Source organism: Falco biarmicus, chromosome 7, assembly GCF_023638135.1.
Source record: "Falco biarmicus isolate bFalBia1 chromosome 7, bFalBia1.pri, whole genome shotgun sequence".
Lineage (NCBI taxonomy): Eukaryota > Metazoa > Chordata > Aves > Falconiformes > Falconidae > Falco > Falco biarmicus.
In genome coordinates this window covers 12,067,970-12,075,376 of record NC_079294.1, presented here as the reverse complement: position 1 = coordinate 12,075,376, position 7,407 = coordinate 12,067,970, and positions in this window count along the sequence as shown.

Below are 7,407 nucleotides of genomic sequence, written 5' to 3'. Positions count from 1 at the left end.
ATTAAGTCCTTCGCCCAACTTTTTCCCCTTAGTCCCTGAAGAACAGAAAAGCTGGTTCGAAGGGACTTCCAGAGATCACCTAGTCCAGCCTCCCACTGAAAGCAGGACTGTTGCCAGCTGCAGTTCCTATCAGCTTAATCATGGACTTGCCCAGCCAAGCCTTGAAAACCTTCAAGGACAGGGATTTCACAACTGCTCTAGGAACCCGTTCCTAACTCCTAACCATCTTTGCAGCTTCTTCCAGATAGTTCCTCACCATCTTTCTGGAACCAAAAAGCCCCAAACCAGACACAGTATTGCCGCTGCAGCCTCAACAGCACGAAGAAGACAATCGTTTCCCTCCATCTGGTGGCCACGTTCTCCTACTGTAGCCTAGCATACAGGCTGCCACATTTATGTTGTGAACTCATGTTGGCTCATGTTCCACACACGCCACTAACTCCCAGGATCTCTCTCAGCAAAGCTCCTTGTCAAACTGCATGAGGTTCTGCCAGACAAATCCCGAAGCCAAGCTCTACCTTTCAGCGTATTAACTCCCTCCCTCATTGATGAACATGGTCCAATAATCAGGGTCATCTATGAAGATACTGAACATCAGCCCCAGCGTCACCTTATAGAGCACTCCACTTTCAGCCACCTTACAAATGAACATTGAGCAGGTGATTTAAGCCCAGTGATCCGATCAGTCCAAACCAGCAAACAGCCCACTGGCTTTACTCATACCTCCCCTGGTCCAGATGAAAATGCTGTGGGAGATTGTGTCAAAAACCAATCTAAAGTCAAGGTACAAGAATATCCACCACTGCCCTCATCCACGTAACAGGTCATTTCATCATTTGCTTGCCTAGGCAATGCTTTTAGACATCTCCTTTGTAGCCTGCCCTTACTTCTTTCTGCTTCCACGCTCTTTTCTGGCCTCCTAGCTCACGAACAAGCTCCTCGTTTACACACGTAAGGTAAGCCTTCTGCAAAATAAATTAATTCTTTTCACCCTCACAGGCAGGAGGTCACAGCAGACCCTCGCCACAGCATCACCAGTGTTACTTTCCATGTGTTGCTCTCCTTCGTTACCATAACTCCGTGCTTTACACTTGGTAACTCTAGTCTCCCGCTGGCAAGACACATGTGGTAACGCAGCTGGTGAAACGAAATGGACACTGAGCTGTTTCTGTTCCTCCTGGCTATGTTTCCTCTTATGTCAACCATCCTTCTAATCTAGAACTGAAACTTTGTAAGAAAGTATACAGTGGTTGAAACCACTCTAATGCACAACGCAAAGGGTTTGTCAGTACCTGTATGGGGAGTTCGAATGTTGCTGAAGTATCAGGCAAAGGAGGTTTTCCCAGCAGGACTGCTTCTTGCAGTGGGTAAAGACATCCATAACACTGGTATATCATGGGATGCATGTATGTTGGCTTTAAAAGGAATAAATATTATCAATCAACTTAAATAAATATTATCAACTCAGAGACTGCCAATCAGTGCAGCATCTGCTCCCCAGACTGCAGGCGCCAGCCAAAGGAGGAATGGAAGGCTTGAACTACGCTGGCCACTCATCCGAACCAGCATTATGATTTTTAAAAGGCACAAAACAGAACGTTTGTGCTCACACATGCACATCACATGGAGCAGACACAGCACTGAAAACTGAGATGCCATGCAATGTCTCAAGGCTGCCTGCCTTCTGCCATGCAGCGCAGTGCAGAGACCAGAGCCAGCATCTCTGGGTGCTCCAGCTTGTGCAGGACTCCTCACAAGCATTCCCAATCTTTTCAATGCAAGCATGCCTTAACGTAACTCTCTTTGGAAGGAAACGCAGGGAAGTTGCCTGAGCCCTTCTGCAGGGTACTTTTGGATCTTAGCATTAGGCACCATCCCGTTGTGCAGGCATACCCTGCAGTTGCGTCCTGACCCAGAGCACCTCGTTCCCACAGCAGCTGCGTCCTGTTCTCTGGGTATAGACAGCCCCTTGATCTCTTTCCAGTGGAGCCCACCTAACCATTTGATCAGACGCCAGGAATGCAGCAGGCTGTCTAAATATGGTCCCTGTTTCTGTGGTCTAATACAGACAGCCTGGGCATGTTATCCTCGGTCACTCGGATCTGAGCACTGTACAAACACACAGGAGGGGGTCTGCAGATGTTTGGGGGTTTTTTTGAAACAAGGCTAACGACAAAGAAATAATTTCATATAATCACCCACTAATTCAATCCTGAGTTTGGGAATTATCTGCTAATTCTGATTAAAATTCAGCAAGTATTACCCAAGCATATAAAATTCTCAGGTCTTGAGATGTGATACAGGGGGGTTTCTCTCCAAAATGTTAGTTTTGAGCCGGTAACAGAACATAAGCAGAAGAATAAGCTGTCACGAGTCTGGCACCTGTAACTAGATACTCAAATTCAGACCAAGCGTGCCTTTGGGTAACTCCTCAGATGATCTAGGGGCACAATGCTATTATGTCAGCAAGAATATTACGCAAAGATGTCTTCCAGAATTTCATAACCTTAATGGTGTTATTAAATAACAACACTGAAAAACATTTTCTGAGGCATCACTTTCTTGATTTTTTTTTAAGTATACAAAGCAAGAACATCTTGGAGGAAAAACAATCCAAATGGAAGAGAGTACAACAACTAATCATTACAGAAGCTAGAGAGGAACACAAACCTCAGCAAGAGGATATTCGGTTTCAGTTCTTATGTGATCATAAATACTTAAGTTTTTCTCCCTAGGTAGACCCAAAACAAGCAAACAGAAGTCACAGAAAAGAAAACTAAGATCAATCATTGTCAAGACAAATTTTTTTAAAAAAAATTATTTGGGGGGCTATGTAGTACATCATCTTGTCATCGTGAAACATGGCCATGAAATATGCTGTCCATCTCAAAATGCAGGGAGCACAAAATGCAAGATATGCCAAGACAATTCCACCTGCAGATATGGGCATGAATAAAACCCACACACGTCAGATATGAGGTCATAACTGTATGGATATCAGTGAAGTGTTGATCATCTGTTAGTTCCAACTATCAGACAGCTCTTAGAGCAAGGAGCTTGTACAGAAACATTCAGGCTTACAAAGATTCACTTCCAAGAACTGTCAGTTTTAATGAGAAAGCAACCAGCTACAACGGCAAATTGAATCTTGGGCTTCTTCGTCAAACATTATCTGGGTAAGCTCTTTAATAGGATTAAATACAAGAAATACTATGATTCTTTTTTTTGTGGGCAGATAGCAGTAAGCTGTTGATTAATCACATGCTTCATTTCCAAAACTCAAGCAATAAAGACTGGAAGAGCCACCAACAAAATCAGTCAACTTTTCACCATTAAAACACCCTCAACGTAGTCCAGCCTAAAGAAACTTATTGCTGTGACCAGACTGATATTGTACACCACACACCCTTCAAGGTTAAGGGAGAGCAATAAAACAAAAGAAAATTAAAGGGGAGGGGGGAGGCCGTGGAGAAGTCTTCTGTTACCCTACAAAAGCATGTTTCAGCCAGTAACAGGCTGTGGCAGAAAATCACCACCCCAATCACCGACACGGAGGATGGCTGTTCCCTGCACAGACACATCATCTTTCCCGAGGTTCTTACGTTTGGTTTGTAGCTTCAACTGGTATGCCCTATATCCAATTTAGCAATTACTGCTCCGTGATTATCTGTCTGCAGCTGGCACATCCTATATCCAATTTGGCGATTACTGCTCCACAATTATCTGTCTAGCTTAAGACAGGTGTTGAGGCCGCAGGGTTTTCTATCAGTTTATTTCATCAAAACATCCGTTTATGTAACACAAGATATAATAGTAAAGCTTTTAGGATGATCGTTGAATCTCTAATCCCAAACACCATCACTCCAAACCTTTAAATAAATAATTACCATCACATCCTACCAGTGCTAGCAGGTGCCTTTATGGCATGAAGGATCTCCAACCCACGTGAAAGCACGGGTTCACATGCTCCAACCAACCAGTCTAAATCCACACTCGTACTACCAGGGCAGTACTCTCACCCCTTAAACCAACCCCTCTGTAATGCAAGGCTCCTAGCTTGATGTTATATTTACATGAAATATTTACATTCTTCTGTCTAGAACATTTTGGGGTTTAGCACAGGTATCAGCTTCAGATTTGAAAATAAGGCTACACTTTCTGTTTAGGGAAATGACTCCTACATTTCTCAAAACAGAAAAACTCATTTCATAAAGGTTTAGGTTTCACAGAAACCAGAGGCTTTCTGTAAGAATTTTCATCCCTCAGTTCATCCTGTTGTCTGTCCAAAGACAAACAAAATGAACATTTCCAGCCTCTCTTCCTTGGTATCAATTCCACTTTATACACCTGCTGTTTGATTTCACATAATGAACCAAATTGAGATTAGAAACACTGTAACTCATTTAAAAATTCCTCCAGAATGAAGAATGCCATTAACAGAGGGTCTTTTCCACACCAGAAAGTGGAATCTCTTTAATGGACTCCAAAATGCCGAGGAGGTACATGCTTCCAGGTCCATAAATCTTAGCGACAGCAAGACATGGGGAACCACTGTAAGTGTAAAACAAGTCTCCAGTACTTGAAGGGGCTCCTTCCAAAATAAAGCATGCTTCTGTACATTCGTATTACAAAGTCTAAATACCCAATCCATAAACAGATGCAGCTTATAAACTGTACATGTGCATCATCATCTTATTCACTATTAAAATAAGCAATACCTACCTACGAAATAAAGTGCTAGCCAGGCCTTAAAATCAGTTTGGTTTGGGCTTGTTTGTGGGGATTGGTGTTTGGTTTGGTTTTTTTTAATATGACCAGAAGTCCACCGACGAATACAGTGAACGCTGTGAAGTGCACATGCCGGGTCGCTCACAGAGCGCACAGGGCACTGCATGGCAGTGCAGCAGCAACACCTGGGCACAGCCTGACTTCCAGCCAAGGCCACCTCCCAGCTTTTGTACATCGTGTTAAACATTTAGCAATAAGGTATTGTGTAACCTAATTCCCTGTTTTATTTAACCGTAAGTACTTGTAACATTTGAGATAGAGACCTGCTGCCATTGCAAAATCACTGATGAAAAAGCTCAACTTCTAGCAATGCTTTATACATCGGATCAACCTTTGGGTCAGGTTTACATCAAGCCCTGTTCCACTCTTACCTGGCTAAACTCTCGGGGAGTGGATATGGGTAATTTCTTAGTCTTCAGCCATGCAAGGACAGTTTAGACGGACTGAGGATCTTGTGATGATAGACCGAAGGTTACTAAAAGCAGAGGAGTTTCTCCTGAAATACCACACTGGGGTCTACATCGGACGTACAGTGTCATCTCTCCCTATTACACAGAGGGGAAGTTGGATCCAGCTCTGGACTATGATGCCAGATTTTCCCCTTAAACTATCATTACACAAACAAAAGGCAGAAGAGACAGCAGCTGTTATGGTCAGTGATGACTGCTGTTTAACACTGACCTAGCAGATCAAACAGAGAAACAATGCAAGCCACATGGAAAGCTTCATGCTTTTGTCTTTTTTTAAAAAAAAAGAAAAACAAACCCAAAGCAAAACAAAAAAAACCCTGCTGGTGTCAGGATAACATGTCAGCAAGAGGGGAAGAAAGAAACTGTTTTCCTACAGTAGCCATTATAGAAAATACGGGCAAATTAGCAGGTGAAAGGATCTTCTGGCACTGAAAACCTTGCCTGGGGTCACAACTCCAGCTCAGATCTGTCAAGAGGATGGCTGCTGTCTTCACAGCATTGTGCACAGCCCACTAATCCCATGGTATCAGATCCCTTTAAGCTGTGTCTCTTCACCTCAATATAACCTCTGTTTGTTGTTAGCCAGCTGCAGGTACCCCTTCTTCAGCATTTGTGATGCACACTTCATTACTGCACCTGAATGAAACAAAGTCGTACCAGCTGCACCAACGTGCAGTAATACAAGGCACATCTGTCATGCACGATTCACCTCTACAGTGCTATGCTCCTTTCACACCTATTTCTTTTTAATACTGAATATTTACATAAATGCACAAATGGTTTTCTTGCTAAGTTTTGCCAAGAAGCTCTCAATTTAGGATCCCCTGGTGTTTTTCCTCATAGAGTAGTTAAGAAACCAGAAAAAAACCCCAAAACACTGCACCCTCTGTCTCCAAACTAATTGCTACATAGTGATTTCTGACAAGAAATGAACAGTTTATATACGTGTGTGTGTATATATATATATCAAAAAATATAACTGATCCAGTACATGCATGCAAACACGTTCTTCATCTGTTCCGGGCTCCCGACTGCCTTTCTGCAACGCTGTGCCCGTTTGCTCTTCTGGTAACGGCAGCTCCTCTCCAGGTTGCGGCAGAGGTTTCCCAGGGTTATTTCTGCAGCACCCCCGCCCCGTGCCAGCCGAGGTGCCCCCGCAGAGCCGGCTCTGGAAGCCAGCAGGGCCGCAGGCTACGCAGGCTCCTGCCAGGGCGCCCCGCACAGCCAGCCCAGCCAGACCTTGTGCCAGCCACAGGCGGGGGCTGGCTGATGGAAATGGTATTATCCCTCGTGCTATAACACAGTTAATGCATTTTTAAAAGCTTATTTCTGATGACTCAATCCAAACCCCAAGAGCTATTACTATTAAAAGACTAACAAAAAACCACTTGCAGGGCGCTCAGATATTTTTTTTTCTCATTTCTCACGATTATTTTTTCCAACTTTATTTAAATTATTGATGGCTCAATTATTATCACCCAGTTTAAACAGAAGCATAATTGACCAGCTGCCTCCAAATGGTATTTAAACTGCCTTCCACCTCCAGCTTGCACAGGAAAAGCTTACGGTTCTATCACTAGGAGGGTATGATCCCCCCAGCTAACATGGCAATAAAGGAGACTGCACTGAGAAAACAACCTGGTAGCCTTATGATTAATTTATTATTCAAATTTTATGATTAAATCCCTACCAATACCCTTACTTTAAAAAAGAAAGCTTACTCTGTTTCAAAATTATTAGCCCTTGAACCATCTCTTCACTAGATCCACTTTACGAAAAGGACACGGTGCAGAAACTTTCTTCTAGAAATTCAAACTCTAGTGACATATAGTATTTTATTAAGGAAATTATTCCATCTTTAACAAAGTATCCAGAATCTAAAAGAACAGTCCAAGACTGAGATTTTTGATTTATAATTAAAAAATGAAATGCTGAAAAAGACTGTAGTCACATTAGCAAATTGAGTTCAAGTATGGTATCAATCAAGCCCACTCCAACATAACACAATTGATTGGAGATTATGATTATTTGGGGGGGGGGGGGGGGGGGGTGTCAACAAAAAGCAGCTAATAAAAGCTGTCTATCAAAGCCCTTCTATAAAGCCTTTCGCAATTAAAAATCACGCATAATGTTCCTAATGCCACCACAC